Source organism: Girardinichthys multiradiatus, chromosome 19 (genome assembly GCF_021462225.1).
Source record: "Girardinichthys multiradiatus isolate DD_20200921_A chromosome 19, DD_fGirMul_XY1, whole genome shotgun sequence".
In the NCBI taxonomy this organism is placed as follows: Eukaryota; Metazoa; Chordata; class Actinopteri; order Cyprinodontiformes; family Goodeidae; genus Girardinichthys; species Girardinichthys multiradiatus.
Window position 1 is genome coordinate 21410186 of NC_061811.1, and position 17183 is coordinate 21427368.

Here is a 17183-nt window from a genome sequence, read left to right on the forward strand (position 1 = left end):
AAGCAATGCAGTTTTTTAGGTTCTGTTAAAAAGCGAATGAAGTTAATTATTTAAACTCAATACTTTTTAGAGGTGTTTTAATTCTTTCCACCCCCCCAAGGTTCTGTCAATTACAACTTATGCCTGGTTCACATGGCAGGATTTGTATGCCAATTTTTGATCCGATCTTCCCCTTCAGTCATGCCCCGATCATCATGACCCTTTTTATGAGATATTCCTGCTGTGTGTTAAAAGTGATCTACTCTGCTTGGAAGGACGTCTGGACTGCTCCGACCTCAAATTTGTTTATATTCAACGTGTTGGATTGTGTTGGCCCGATATCTTGTCATGTGGGGTGTTCCCTGTGGACAAATGAGCACGCAGCCTGTTGAACATGACCTGCAGCCAATCAGAAAGCAATGTGATGGAAATATGGGAGTGTTGGGCTGGACATGTGGCTGGACACCACATACTGTAGGACCAAACCTGGTATATCTACGATTATTTGTCGTCATGTGTGGGGTCTCTCAGGCATTGAAAATCAGCCAATAATTTTAAAATCTTGCCGTTTGAGACAGGCATTAGTTGTGGAGGGAAATGACTAAGCAGGGATTCCCAGCTTTCCCTCTTCCTACAACTAGTGGGTGTAGGGGGAAATCTGAGCTGTTTCAAATCACAATATTGAATTTTTCAAGCGAACATTTGGTCTGCAAATTCAGTTTCTACCTCTTTGGACCGAAATATCTTTCCAGTAATGCCTCAAGAGAGGATCTTTACCGAAAGCCAAAACTTTCTCATCTGGTTTATTTATTATGATGCATCCCTTCAAGCCCCATTCAATCCATTATCCAAAAATGTAAAGAGTATGGCGCAACAGCAAACCTACCAAGATGCGGTCATCTAAACTGACAGACCAGGTAAGGTGAATTTTAATTGGAGAAGTAGATAAGAAGCCCATGAAAACTGTGGAGATGTTGCAGAGAGCCACAAGTGCTAGAATCAGTTGGCAGGGTAAATGTTAGCCATGCTCCACAGTGGCCAGTTTGTAGCACTGTTTTCTTACAACAAGAAGGTCATAGGTTTCAATTCCAGCCTGGGGTCTTTCGGCATGGAGTTAGTATGTTCTCCCCTTGCATGGAAGGGTTCTCTACGGTTACTCTGTCTTCCTTCCACGGTACAAAACCGTGTCTGTGAGGTTAATTGGCCAATCTAAATTGCCCTATGTGTGACTGTGTGTGCATGGTTGTCTGTCCTGTGTGTCTCTGTGTTGCCCTGTGATGGGCTGGTGAGCTGTCTGGGATGGACCCTGACTATTTACCACTGAAGATAGGCATCAGCTCCCCTGAAACTGGCTTTAGAGGTTTCAGGCTCCTTGCTCAGGAGCACTCAGTCACTGTAAAGTCTGAATGAGAACATTGTTTGTATTGAGTTTGGGCCAAATTGGATTGTATGGTACATGACATTAACTGGACTTGTTTGGACCTTGTGTTGTGGCACTATATGAATCAACCTCATGGAATGGAGTTAATAATGTGTTAGATTCTGCCAGGGTTTATCTTGTCACAGAACTAACCACAGATCTTCTGTGAATGTAGGCTTTCTCACATCCTTCTGTCTCTTCATGTAATCCCAGACACAATGATGATGATGATGTTGAGATCAGGGCTCTGTGGGGGCCATACCATCACTTCCAGTAATTCTTGTTCTTCTTTACGCTGAAGATAGTTCTTAATGACTTTGGCTGTATGTTTGGGTTTGCACACTTAGCATTTTGTAAACTGATGAAAATAAACAATCATCATTTATATTTCGGAAAGCATTCTTTATTTACAGCATTTTTTCATACCTCCCTAAAACGTTTGCACGGTACTGTATAGTATTGTTACAAATTGTGTTTTTGCAGCTGAAGGCAAAAGTACAATTTTTTTCATTCCGTATCATATAGTTGACTGGCACTAAAAGAGAAAAAGTTTTTTTTTTTCCTCCTCCTTTGTTCCCTGTTGAATGTGAGCAAATGTTTAATTACAAGTGCACTTATATTGACCATGAGCTTTTATTTCTTTTACATCAAAGATCACATAAAATAATAAAAACGAGGGAGTAACTGAAGCATTAAATCTTTGTGAAAGCTTAACCAAGGATTACAAAGGTTTTATCTTTAACTGTAGCAGATAAATACATCACACTGACCCTGTTACAAATGATGCAAAAGGAAAACTGATTCTCTCTGTTACACAATTTTCCTGTTATTATTACTATTATGGAGATTGGCTGGAATCTGATAACATATACAGAGGCAGCATAAAAAGACAGCAGGCACAAAGAGAAAGGTTTTCAATTCTAGAGACTAAAAGTCAACAACGATTGCATGACAGAAAGAGAAAAGTGGTCAGCAGGATGATGGAAATGTTTCTTCCTGTTATAAGTATTTATTTGGGAAATTTTGCTGAATTTCCTGAGTTCGCTTAAGCGTAGTAAATCAATAGTGAACATACTTGCATACAACATTTGTCCTTCCTGACCATATGGCTTAGATAAGCTTTCTAATGTCAAATACACAAAGGAGATGTGACTCTGGTCTGCACACAAAGTTTTGTTAGATGCCCTCACCGTGCCTCTTCATCTCCCCCTCCTTCACAGCATGAGGGACTGGGAGATGTCCCTTATCTTCTTGTCTGAGGCACTCTTCTTTTAAATCAATTTCCTCCACCGGGATTCATAAAGTGGAAATAAAATTGAACACGAGCTGAAGAAGATATGAAGATGCAAACAGCAGTGTGGCATCTCTTTTCACATATTGAAATGAAATATAATGTGCTTATCCTTAATGCCTTTGACAGGATTAACCACACAACAATTTAAGACACACCCCCACTGCGAGTTCAGGGTAACAAAACACTCCTCGATACAAACACACACAAGCCACAGTCTGGCTGTAATTGACTCGCTTGGTAAAAGCTGAAGAGCACAGAGCAGTAACTCACTGTCTAAAAAGTGTTATTTATGTTCAATCCAGTCTGCTGCTCGCTCCGGGCAAAAACTGTACCCTCTCTGTCAGCATTGTGTTTTGGAGCTGAACAGAAGTTTTCTGTAATAAGGAGCTGGTTTGATGGTGCTAAAGTTATCTCGGCTGAGGATAAATACTTTTTGTGGCAGTGCAGCTTCTGCTGCTGGCGGTAAATATGAAGTCTGTCTGCTGCATGGTTCCTCATTTGCAACCTCTTGTTTTATATGTGTTATAATATGATAATACAGTTTGGTCCCAAACGTGTTCCACTGCGAATATAAAAAAGTATACACACCCCTGCTAAAACTTGACCCTAATTAGTAATTCTTAATCTTTTCCACTTTTAATGTGACATTATTCTTGTATAATTCAACTAAAACAGCAAATAAATCAGTGAGCGAAAAGTTTTTTTAAACGCTGCAATAAACTGAATCCATAAGTAGGTTGAGTAATGTATGACTCAATTTATGCTTTCAGTCTTTTTGACTTAACAGCTGCTTTCAGATACAGTTAAGCAAACATTTTTCATACCCCTGGCAGATTTAGGTTTAAAATACTTTTTTAAGGCTGCACAGTGGCACAGTTGGTAGCACTGTTGCCTTGCCGCAAAATGTTCCTGGTTTTGACTCCCGGCATGGGGTCTGTCTGCAAGGAGTTTACGTTTTCCCCCCGTGCATGTATGGGTTCTCTCTGGGTATTCCGGCTTCCTTCCACAGTCCAAAAAACATTACTGTTAGGTTAACTGTATTGCCCTTAGGTGTAAATTAGGTGTGAATGGGTGTGTGTATGGTTGTTTGTCCTGTGTGTACGGAAGAAGTGGGTATAGAAAATGGATTGATGGATAATCCTTTAATACTACCAACATGTTTCTTATGACGGGAAGTTAAATTAACATTTTGAAGCGGTCCAGTCTGATTCCTGACTTGAATCTGACAAGAGTATCTATAGAGAGAGTTAAAGGTTAGGGGGATGGGAAGGAGGCCTTCTGACATCAAAGACTTGGAGCATCCAAATAGCAGTGGAAACATGCAAATAGCTGGTTAACAATTATAAAGGTTCATTCACTGTCATGCCAATAAAGTTTATTGATTTTTATGAATGATAGAAATTATTTTGGCTTGTCACTTCTATCTAATGTACATAAAACAAAGTATTGATTTGTTTTAAAATTGATACTCGTTTTGCATAGTTTAAATATGTTTATAGAGATGCCTGTCTCATTTCCTGTCAGAAACAAATGTCTTGGTTGAATAAAAGTCATTTTAAATAAAAATAAAAATAAGTATGAACGAAGAATACAGTTTCAGAGCTACCGCAGCAAGCCCTGCAGGTGTGCTCTTGTCACTTTGTAAATAAAAGATCACAGAGGAAAAAAATTCCTACCTCACATTGTTCTTGGACTACGAAAGACCACCGAGAAAGAAACATCAGTTGCACTAGCGGGCTTTATTTTGTTATATTTTTCAAAAGTAAGCAGACAGGAAGCAGGGTGGAGAGAGGGGGCAGGTTTTGGGGGCGGGACTTGAACCCAGGACAGCTGCGTCAAGGACTGAAGCCTCCATTGATGGGTAGGGTATTTTATGGGTAGGGCACTTTACTCTTACGCTACGCAGTGCGCCCGGGGTTACTTTAAATTTACTTTAAATTGGATTCCTATGAATTGAATGAAAATATGAACAGCTTCAAATACCAGCCACATTTAACTCAGATCCTTCAAAACAATATTAGCTTTAGGCTAAGCAAGCTGATGCAACAAGATTGTTGCACTTTTTAATTTTTTTAATTTAAATTTTTTACTTGTTTCCATTTCCTCTAAAAGTTTATTTTTGTTTTTCACGTTAAGTAAATTGAATTATTCAGCCGTAAAAAAAGAAAATACCAAAGAACGAGAAACAAATCACAGATATAACAAAAACAATCCATCCATTGTATACCTGCTTATCTGTGCGAGCTGTAGTGTCGGAGCACAAAGGACAAACAACCATGCACACATACAATTATTGCTAAGGACAAATAACAAACTCAAATTGAGGAAAAAATGTAATAACTCTGTGATTTGCATGTGTAAATATTCAACTGTACATCGTCAAAGACTAAAGATAGGGGTTATAGTTCATTTTTCTTTGTGTTTGTCATGTTATAGCTTTTGTTTTCTTTGTTTCTTTGCTTTGTTTTTTTTTTACGCATTTTTTCAAACTTTTCTGCTGATTTTCTATGTGAGCTCTAGATGTCACCACTTCTGGTTTTCTTCTAGTGTTTTCTAGAATAAATCCATACACTTCACTCTCTTTTGTATCCTTCCCTTTTTTAACTATTGAAATAAACATTTGCACTGAAGAGTTCTTCCCCAGAGCTTTAATAAAGCAGCAAATAAGAATGGTTTTCAGTAGCTGTAAAAATAGTGGCATATAATTCCTAAAGTGTTTAGCTTTATTTCCACTTCTAAGAAGTGGTTTCAAATACACTGCCTGGCCAAAAACAAAAAGTTGGCGCCTGGATTTAACCAAGCACATAGGTACAAGCCTCCCATTGAATAATTACTGCATGGGCAATTATGTTTCAGCTGGCAACAAGTTATTTAACCCCAACTGGTCTAATGAGTTGCTTCTCATTCGTTAAACAACCATGTTGAAAGACACATCCCGTGGTCGTGGAAAAGATGTCAATCTGTTTCAGAAGGGTCAAATCATTGGCATGCATCAAGCAGAGAAAACATCTAAGGAGATTGCAGAAATGACCAAAATTAGGTTAAGAACTGTCCAACGCATTATTAAAAACTTGAAGGATAGCGGAGACCCATCGTCTTTAAGAAAGAAATGTGGCCGGAAAAAATTCTGAATGATTGTAATCAGCGATCACTTAAACGTTTCGTGAAATAAAATTGAATAAAAACAACAGTATAACTCCAGGCTATGTTTAATAGTGAAAGTAAGAGTATTTCCACACGCACAGTGCGAAGGGAACGCAAGGGATTGGGACTGAACAGCTGTGTAGCCTTAAGAAAACCACTAATCAGTGAGGCTAACCAGAAAAAAAAGGCTTCAATTTGCTAGGGCGCATAAAGATTGGACTCTGGAGCAATGGAAGAAGGTCATATGGTCTGATGAGTCCAGATTTACCCTGTTCCAGAGTGATGGGCACATCAGGGTAAGAAGAGAGGCAGGTGAAGTGATGCACCCATCATGCCTAGTGCCTACCAGCGCCATGGAAAGAGAGAGTTACGACACTCTTTGAACTCTCCGATAGGCAGTCACGTGGTTCATGTAGCTCTCAATAGTTCCAAACATCTCAGCGGTGTCAGTCAGTTTGAACGGCTTCAGGCGCGACATAATGCAAAGAGCGACTTTTTTCACTCTTTCCTGGAACTTTTGATAATTAAATAGTAATTAATTGATTACTGGTTACTAAATTATAATTTGAAAATCCAAACAGAAGTAACAATACCCATTATAAATGCTCTTTCTGATCTCCTCCGCATGCTAGCATGGGAATGCTATAACTGTAGTCTGTGCCAGCAGTTAAGAGCTCTGATCAAACTTACCTTCAGATCTACATCCTATACTATATGGAAAGATCTATTGCCTATGTATTTCAAAAAATTATCCAAATAGTACAGATGGAAAATGAGCAGAATTTAATTTTTAAATTATTTTATTTAAAAATTAAATAATTTTTAAACTAATGAGGAAAATAAGTAGCTGTATGAAAATATGACTGAAGACCTGGGAGGAATTCTTAATTTTTGTAGAAGACATAATTATTCTATTTTTTGCTGTCATGCGAACTGAGTACTTGTATCTATAACAGAGTTGATTGTGACTGTAGTCTGACAACTGTTGTAAAATTGTAATTCATTGACTAAAATTTTCATTTAATTAAAACTGTAGTTAAAATCGTATTAGATGACAAAACAACTGTGAATTGTGCAAAAATAAATCACCAAACAATTTACTGTAAGATATGTAAAATGCAAAACTAGCTTTAATAAAGAAGTACTTGCACTACCATTTATACAGTTTATTAATTACATCTGCACCAATATCTGATCAAATCTGGACAAGGTAGAAATGTGCTGAAGTCTGAATGAGGGTTCATCCTCCTTGGCATCATTGGCAGCAGCTCCCTTTGAAGTCAGTCACCACATCTGCTGACCCTGAAAACAATACAGAAATAGTTTAGAGGCCTTAAAATCAATCACTATCATAGCTGGAAGGTTATACTGGAAGGCAAAAAAAGTAAATGCCTTCCAGTAAATATGAAGAAAAGTAAATGTGTTTCTTCAAAACTCTCTCTCTCTCTCTATATATATATATATATATATATATATTATGGCATGCTGTTCAGGAAATTATTTATATTTATATTCAAAAATCTGAATATGTGGAATGAAAGTCTGAATATATTGAATTAACCTTGAATATATGGAATGAAAGTCTGAATATATGGAAGGAATCATGAATATATGGAATAAAACTCTGAATATATGGAATGAAAGTCATCAAGGAATTATGGGTAATGTGGTCTGTGGTCCTAAACAGAGAAGGGAAGGGCAGAAACTTCAAGTTTTTATACTATCATGACGTTGTCGTTAATTAAATATTTTCCAGATGTGTTAAGCAAGAAAATAGACCTTAATATGTTATCTGACCAGTCAGTTTGTCATTGAGCATAATTTGAAATTTAGTCTGGGGTTTTCGAAACAGCAGAGCTTGGTTCACAGATCGCCTTGGCTGCTGAACTAACCAAACAGTTGGAGTGGGGTTTCCCCTCTCACGTATTGTATGTTGGATAAGCAAGCTGTCATTTCCCGTTACCCGTTACTCGTTAGTGGCGGTTAAATTTCAGTTTTGTGGCGAATAACAGCAACAGCAACAACCAGAATATAGAATATATGGTTTTTCTCCTTAACGTTTTGATATTTTCAATTAATTTTCACATTTTGTAATCTCTCAACTCAAATCAATTTTTTGTATGTCCCCAAAATAATTTTGGGCCAAATTCATAGAAACCGTATGTATGTATGTTGTATACCGTGGTGATCAAACACTTTAACCGTTCCTTGTACATAACAGAAAAAAAAATCTCTAAGTTTGACTTCCTGTAAACCCACCTTGTGTGAACTCTTAATTGTTTTTGATTTTTTTTCAGGAGGATAGACCACATTTACAAATTTGAATCTCTCATCTTTTTACCTTGTAAACATTTGTAGACAAAAGCAAAATAATCAAATTCAGTCTCTACAATCAGATAAGTGAGTTTGCAGAAGACTCGTTCTGGATAAAAGCAATTGACAAACTTGTCAGGAGAAATAATTAAATGTAATAATTTTCTAAACTGTCTTAAGATGTCCACAAGCAGAGTTTGGACCTCAATCCTTTGATCTTAAGTGGTTAACATCATTCATCCATCCATCCATCCATCCCGTTTATCTTTTTGGGGTCTACTGGTGCCTATCTCCAGCAGTCATCGGGTGAGAGGCAGGGTACACCCTGGACAGGTCGCCAGTCCACCGCAGGGCAACACAGAGACAGACAGGACAAACAAACAACCATGCACACACACACACACACTCACACCTAAGGAGAATTTAGAGAGACAAATTAACCTAACAGTCATATGTTTGGACTGTGGGAGGAAGCCGGAGTACCCGGAAAGCACCCACGCATGCACGGGGAGAACATACAAACTCCATGTTGAAAGATCCCAGGCTGAAATCAAACCCAGGACCTTCTTGCTGCAAGGGCTAACATAATACAAAGCAAAAATGTAATGCCAACCCAATCCCGCACACTGCACTTGGCACTACTAAACACTTATGAACACACTAATTTTTCTTTTATTACCATCTGGTAAGCTCATTTCACATATATAGCACAAATGTAGGAAAAATGTTTTTAGTAAAAACTTTATTGGAATTACAGATACAGTCAGCAAGTACAGGGAATTGATATCTTGAATGTCAAAACATCAGCAAATAATTAAATGAAGAACATGAGGAAGAAGGGGAGAAGACGATGTCAAGACATGAGGGTGAAGATGCCAAAAATGTTGGGAGGATATTGTGACACAAATGAAATATGTAAACTGAGTAAAAGTATTAAAAAAATTAGGAAGAAAATCATACATTTTATAATTTGGTACTTGCAGTTATTCACCTTATACCTAAAAATGTGTACTATCTCACTTTCAGCAGCCACAAACAGAAATCAGGTAGCAAGAAATGACAGCGTGCCTATCCGAGATAAGGCAGGGGTTAGAGGTGAGATCCCATTCCAACTCCGCTTAGTTTAGCTTAACTTCGCAGGCTGACCGGCTTGTGAACTAAGCTGTGGTGCTCCCAAAACCCCAGAACATGTTTCAAAGGTTGCCCATTGTTGATGAACTGACTGGTCACATAAAAATTTTAGTTATACTTCTATGCTTAAAACACGTCGAACGTTTCTGCAACAAATACAGAAAAGTATGAAAATGTTAAGTGTCCACGCTCGCCTCCTCTGTTTACGACTATTGGTGGTGCAACGCATTGTGGGATATGATGCTGGCCCAAGTCCGCAGAAGGATGGATCCTCAATAAAATGGATGAAATAAGAATATCTATGGGTTCTTTTAGAGTACTTCGTTTGATGCGTACTTAGGATTGGAACAGTTCTTGAGCCACTGCCGATGAAGTGTCAAAAGCACGCGAAAACACACCTACAGACGACTTTCATTCCATATATTCAAGGTTCATTCCATATATTCAGACATTCATTCAATATATTCAGACTTTCATTCCATGTATTCAGACTTTCATTCCCTATATTCACACTGGTATTCCAAATATTCAGACTTTCATACTATATATTCAAGATTTATTCCATATATTCAGACTTTCATTCCATATATTCAGATATTTCATACCATATATTCAAGATTCATTCCATATATTCAGACTTTCATTCCATATATTCAGACTTTCATACCATATATTCAAGGTTCATTCCATATATTCAGACTTTCATTCAATATATTCAGACTTTCATTCCATATATTCAAGATTCATTCCATATATTCAGACTTTCATTCCATATATTCAGACTTTCATTCCATATATTCAAGGTTCATTCCATATATTCAGACTTTCATTCAATATATTCAGACTTTCATTCCATATATTCAGACTTTCATTCCATATATTCAAAGTTCATTCCATATATTCAGACTTTCATTCCATATATTCAAAGTTCATTCCATATATTCAGACTTTCATACCATATATTCAAGATTCATTCCATATATTCAGACTTTCATTCCATATATTCAGACTTTCATACCATATATTCAAGGTTCATTCCATATATTCAGACTTTCATTCAATATATTCAGACTTTCATTCCATATATTCAGACTTTCATTCCATATATTCAAGGTTCATTCCATATATTCAGACTTTCATTCAATATATTCAGACTTTCATTCCATATATTCAGACTTTCATTCCATATATTCAAAGTTCATTCCATATATTCAGACTTTCATTCCATATATTCAAAGTTCATTCCATATATTCAGACTTTCATTCCATATATTCAGACTTTCATTCCATATATTCAGACTTTCATTCGGTATATATTCAAGGTTCATTCCATATATTCAGACATTCATTCAATATATTCAGACTTTCATTCCATATATTCAGACTTTCATTCCATATATTCAGACTTTCATTCCATATATTCAAGGTTCATTCCATATATTCAAGGTGCATTCCATATATTCAGACTTTCATTCCATATATTCAAGGTTCATTCCATATATTCAGACTTTCATTCCATATATTCAAGGTTCATTCCATATATTCAGACTTTCATTCAATATATTCAGACTTTCATTCCATATATTCAGACTTTCATTCCATATATTCAGACTTTCATTCCATATATTCAAAGTTCATTCCATATATTCAGACTTTCATTCCATATATTCAGATTTTCATTCCATATATTCAGACTTTCATTCCCTATATTCACACTTTTATTCCATATATTCAGACTTTCATACCATATATTCAAGATTCATTCCATATATTCAGACTTTCATTCCATATATTCAGATATTTCATACCATATATTCAAGATTCATTCCATATATTCAGACATTCATTCAATATATTCAGACTTTCATTCCATATATTCAGACTTTCATTCCATATATTCAGACTTTCATTCCATATATTCAAGGTTCATTCCATATATTCAGACTTTCATTCCATATATTCAAGGTTCATTCCATATATTCAGACTTTCATTCAATATATTCAGACTTTCATTCCATATATTCAGACTTTCATTCCATATATTCAAAGTTCATTCCATATATTCAGACTTTCATTCCATATATTCAAGGTTCATTCCATATATTCAGACTTTCATTCAATATATTCAGACTTTCATTCCATATATTCAGACTTTCATTCCATATATTCAAGGTTCATTCCATATATTCAGACTTTCATTCCATATATTCAAGGTTCATTCCATATATTCAGACTTTCATTCAATATATTCAGACTTTCATTCCATATATTCAGACTTTCATTCCATATATTCAAGGTGCATTCCATATATTCAGACTTTCATTCCATATATTCAAGGTTCATTCCATATATTCAGACTTTCATTCCATATATTCAAGGTTCATTCCATATATTCAGACTTTCATTCCATATATTCAAAGTTAATTCCATATATTCAGACTTTCATTCCATATATTCAGACTTTCATTCCATATATTCAAGGTTCATTCCATATATTCAGACTTTCATTCCATATATTCAGACTTTCATTCCATATATTCAGATTTTCATTCCATATATTCAGACTTTCATTCCCTATATTCACACTTTTATTCCATATATTCAGACTTTCATACCATATATTCAAGATTCATTCCATATATTCAGACTTTCATTCCATATATTCAGATATTTCATACCATATATTCAAGATTCATTCCATATATTCAGACATTCATTCAATATATTCAGACTTTCATTCCATATACAGGTCCTTCTCAAAATATTAGCATATTGTGATAAAGTTCATTATTTTCCATAATGTCATGATGAAAATTTAACATTCATATATTTTAGATTCATTGCACATTAACTGAAATATTTCAGGTCTTTTATTGTCTTAATACGGATGATTTTGGCATACAGCTCATGAAAACCCAAAATTCCTATCTCACAAAATTAGCATATTTCATCCGACCAATAAAAGAAAAGTGTTTTTAATACAAAAAACGTCAACCTTCAAATAATCATGTACAGTTATGCACTCAATACTTGGTCGGAAATCCTTTGGCAGAAATGACTGCTTCAATGCGGCGTGGCATGGAAGCAATCAGCCTGTGGCACTGCTGAGGTCTTATGGAGGCCCAGGATGCTTCGATAGCGGCCTTTAGCTCATCCAGAGTGTTGGGTTTTGAGTCTCTCAACGTTCTCTTCACAATATCCCACAGATTCTCCATGGGGTTCAGGTCAGGAGAGTTGGCAGGCCAATTGAGCACAGTGATACCATGGTCAGTAAACCATTTACCAGTGGTTTTGGCACTGTGAGCAGGTGCCAGGTCGTGCTGAAAAGTGAAATCTTCATCTCCATAAAGCTTTTCAGCAGATGGAAGCATGAAGTGCTCCAAAATCTCCTGATAGCTAGCTGCATTGACCCTGCCCTTGATAAAACACAGTGGACCAACACCAGCAGCTGACACGGCACCCCAGACCATCACTGACTGTGGGTACTTGACACTGGACTTCTGGCATTTTGGCATTTCCTTCTCCCCAGTCTTCCTCCAGACTCTGGCACCTTGATTTCCGAATGACATGCAGAATTTGCTTTCATCCGAAAAAAGTACTTTGGACCACTGAGCAACAGTCCAGTACTGCTTCTCTGTAGCCCAGGTCAGGGGCTTCTGCCGCTGTTTCTGGTTCAAAAGTGGCTTGACCTGGGGAATGCGGCACCTGTAGCCCATTTCCTGCACACGCCTGTGCACGGTGGCTCTGGATGTTTCTACTCCAGACTCAGTCCACTGCTTCCGCAGGTCCCCCAAGGTCTGGAATCGGTCCTTCTCCACAATCTTCCTCAGGGTCCGGTCACCTCTTCTCGTTGTGCAGCGTTTTCTGTCACACTTTTTCCTTCCCACAGACTTCCCACTGAGGTGCCTTGATACAGCACTCTGGGAACAGCCTATTCGTTCAGAAATTTATTTCTGTGTCTTACCCTCTTGCTTGAGGGTGTCAATAGTGGCCTTCTGGACAGCAGTCAGGTCGGCAGTCTTACCCATGATTGGGGTTTTGAGTGATGAACCAGGCTGGGAGTTTTAAAGGCCTCAGGAATCTTTTGCAGGTGTTTAGAGTTAACTCGTTGATTCAGATGATTAGGTTCATAGCTCGTTTAGAGACCCTTTTAATGATATGCTAATTTTGTGAGATAGGAATTTTGGGTTTTCATGAGCTGTATGCCAAAATCATCCGTATTAAGACAATAAAAGATATATTCAAAGTTCATTCCATATATTCAGACTTTCATTCCATATATTCAGACTTTCATTCCATATATTCAAAGTTCATTCCATATATTCAGACTTTCATTCCATATATTCAAAGTTCATTCCATATATTCAGACTTTCATTCCATAAATTCAGACTTTCATTCCATATATTCAGACTTTCATTCCATATATTCAAGGTTCATTCCATATATTCAGACTTTCATTCCATATATTCAAGGTTCATTCCATATATTCAGACTTTCATTCCATATATTCAAAGTTAATTCCATATATTCAGACTTTCATTCCATATATTCAAAGTTCATTCCATATATTCAGACTTTCATTCCATATATTCAAAGTTCATTCCATATATTCAGACTTTCATTCCATATATTCAGACTTTCATTCCATATATTCAGACTTTCATTCCATATATTCAAGGTTCATTCCATATATTCAGACTTTCATTCAATATATTCAGACTTTCATTCCATATATTCAGACTTTCATTCCATATATTCAAAGTTCAATCCATATATTCAGACTTTCATTCCATATATTCAAGGTTCATTCCATATATTTAGACTTTCATTCCATATATTTAAGGTTCATTCCATATATTCAGACTTTCATTCCATATATTCAGACTTTCATTCCATATATTCAAAGTTCATTCCATATATTCAGACTTTCATTCCATATATTCAAGGTTCATTCCATATATTCAAGGTTCATTCCATATATTCAGACTTTCATTCCATATATTCAAGGTTCATTCCATATATTCAGACATTCATTCAATATATTCAAACTTTCATTCCATGTATTCAGACTTTCATTCCATATATTCAAGGTTCATTCCATATATTCAGACTTTCATTCAATATATTCAGACTTTCATTCCATATATTCAGACTTTCATTCCATATATTCAAAGTTCAATCCATATATTCAGACTTTCATTCCATATATTCAAGGTTCATTCCATATATTTAGACTTTCATTCCATATATTTAAGGTTCATTCCATATATTCAGACTTTCATTCCATATATTCAGACTTTCATTCCATATATTCAAAGTTCATTCCATATATTCAGACTTTCATTCCATATATTCAAGGTTCATTCCATATATTCAGACTTTCATTCCATATATTCAAGGTTCATTCCATATATTCAGACATTCATTCAATATATTCAAACTTTCATTCCATGTATTCAGACTTTCATTCCATATATTCAGACTTTCATTCCATATATTCAAGGTTCATTCCATATATTCAGACTTTCATTCCATATATTCAAGGTTCATTCCATATATTCAAGGTTCATTCCATATATTTGATTGTTTAAAAGTATTTTTTGTTACTGTTCTGTGTATTGATGCTGATATGTTCCAGTAATAATTCTTAATTTCTTGTTCTGTCTTGAGATAGATTCTAATATCTACTTCAATTTCATCCATGACTAGCAAATGCAAAACTAATAATATAAAACAAACGTTAAGTAACAGTCCTGCTGTAAATACCAACTTTGTGAAGGTCTTAAAATAATTTTGTTCAAACATCTTGATTCAGCTCTTATTATTTTTAAGGACAGAAAAATGAGATCTTGTTACCTTTGTGGTGCTTTGTATGCAACATGGTCCAGCAGTTCACTTAAGCCATTCTCGTGTGGTTTACCTGGAAAATAATAATAAAACATTACTCATCTTCACAATCACGTTTAATGATAATGTCCCCAATTATGTGGCCGTCGTTGACAAACACTCTATAACTTTAATTAAATTAACCATGTCAATATCACAGTATTTTTCAAGATGTGCTAGTTCAGTAGCTGGAATTACAATAAAAATTTGAAAATGATCAATGTTAAGAATGTAAGCTGTAATGGACATTTTAAAATGCTGAATCAGACACAATGAGATAGACCAGTCTAAACCCGCCATGCTTGCAATGAACTAGCTGCAGTTAAAATACAACAAGCGAGTTAACATGCTTAATTAACTAAACCTGGCGATATAAAATATAATTGCTAAACTGCAATACAGAACAGTCAAAGCTTCACAATAGCAAAATAATGTTGTATTTTCATCAACTTACCGTAAAAAATCCTTCCAAAACACCGAGAATGACTATGTCCAGTGCTGGAGCTGCTGGTGTTTGGAACTATTAGCAGCTCCATGAACCACGTGACTTCCGCATTCCATTCTTTCTATAGAAGTCAATGGGAGTGTTGTAACTCTATCTTTCTTTGGGGCTGGTGCCTACTGTACAAGCCTGTGGGAGCAGTGCTATGATCTGGGGTTGCTGCAGTTGGTCAGGTCTGGGTTCAGCAACAGTATGTGTTCAAAGAATGAGGTCAGCTGACTACCTGAATATACTGAATGACCAGGTTATTCCATCAATGGATTTTGTTTCCCCTGATGGCATGGGCATATTCCAAGATGACAACGCCAGGATTCATTGGGCTCGAATTGTGAAAGAGTGGTTCAGGGAGCATGAGACATCATTCTCACACATGGATTGGCCACCACAGAGTCCAGACTTTGACCCCATTGAGAATCTTTGGGAGGCGCTGGAGAAGGCTTTGCACAGCAGTCAGACTCTACCATGCAAGATCTTGGTGAAAAAATATTGCAACACTGGGTGGAAATAAATCTTGTGACATTGCAGAAGCTTATCGAAACAATGTCACAGCAAATGCGTGCCGTAATCAAAGCTAAAGGCGGTCCAATGAAATATTAGAGTGTGTGACCTGCATACAAGAAGACCTTAATGGCCTGTCTGGGATATACTCAGTGAGCATCTCAGAAATATAAGAAGGGGCCTGAACATTTAAAGCTTTAAGAACAGTCTGTCATTTTCTGCTGCTTCTACCATATTGAGTTGTGGGGAAGCTGGTGCCTATCTCCAGCAGTCTACGGGCGAGAGGCGGGGTACACCCTGGACAGGTCGGCAGTTTTTCGCAGGGCAACATAGACACACACAGGACAAACAACCACGCACACACTCATTCACACCTAAGGCTGATGTAGAAACCATTTGACCTAACAGTCATGTTTTTGGACTGTGGGAAGAAGCCAGAGCACCCGAAGAGAACCCACGCATGCATGGGAGAACATGCAAACTCCATACAGAAAGACCCGGCCAGGAGTCGAACCCAGGATCTTCTTGCTGCAAAGCAACAGTGCTACCATTCAGCCCTTTAAAAACAATTATAAGTATTTTAAAATCAATTCTCTGTTGAACTGGTAGCCAGTGAAGAGATTTGATTTTAGTTTTTGTTTTAGCTGCAGCATTTTGGATCAGCTGAAGTTTACTTAGGGACTGTTTATTAGTTCCAGCAATAAGTACAGTTCTAATCCACTAGAAATAAAGGCATGACTCAGGTTTTCTAAGACAGATTGAGATAGGAGAAATTTGATTTTGGACTGTTGACCGTGATAAATTATGGATGTGTTTTTGAAAATTGAGGTTGCAATCTAAGGTCACACCTAGGCCCTTATTGTGGTTTACCAACAACGAGTTCAAAAGAGAATAAGTGAAATTTTTTAGATTGTCAGGACCTATAATCTTTTGGACAATTGATTGTTAATAATTGTTAACCAGCAATCACAGGACATGGTGAAATTTTGAATGAATTTGACACTCACAAGAACGC

At 36.6% G+C, this 17183-nt stretch overlaps 1 long non-coding RNA gene across 1 annotated transcript; it reads right to left on the reverse strand.

The window, feature by feature from the left end:
• Window positions 1–6940: 6940 nt before the first annotated feature.
• On the reverse strand, window positions 6941–15716 carry LOC124856026. Its single transcript, XR_007035220.1, has 3 exons — window positions 15623–15716; window positions 15139–15202; window positions 6941–7139 (listed from the first exon to the last, which is right to left on the reverse strand). It is a non-coding gene; the product is annotated as an uncharacterized LOC124856026 (long non-coding RNA).
• Window positions 15717–17183: the final 1467 nt, after the last annotated feature.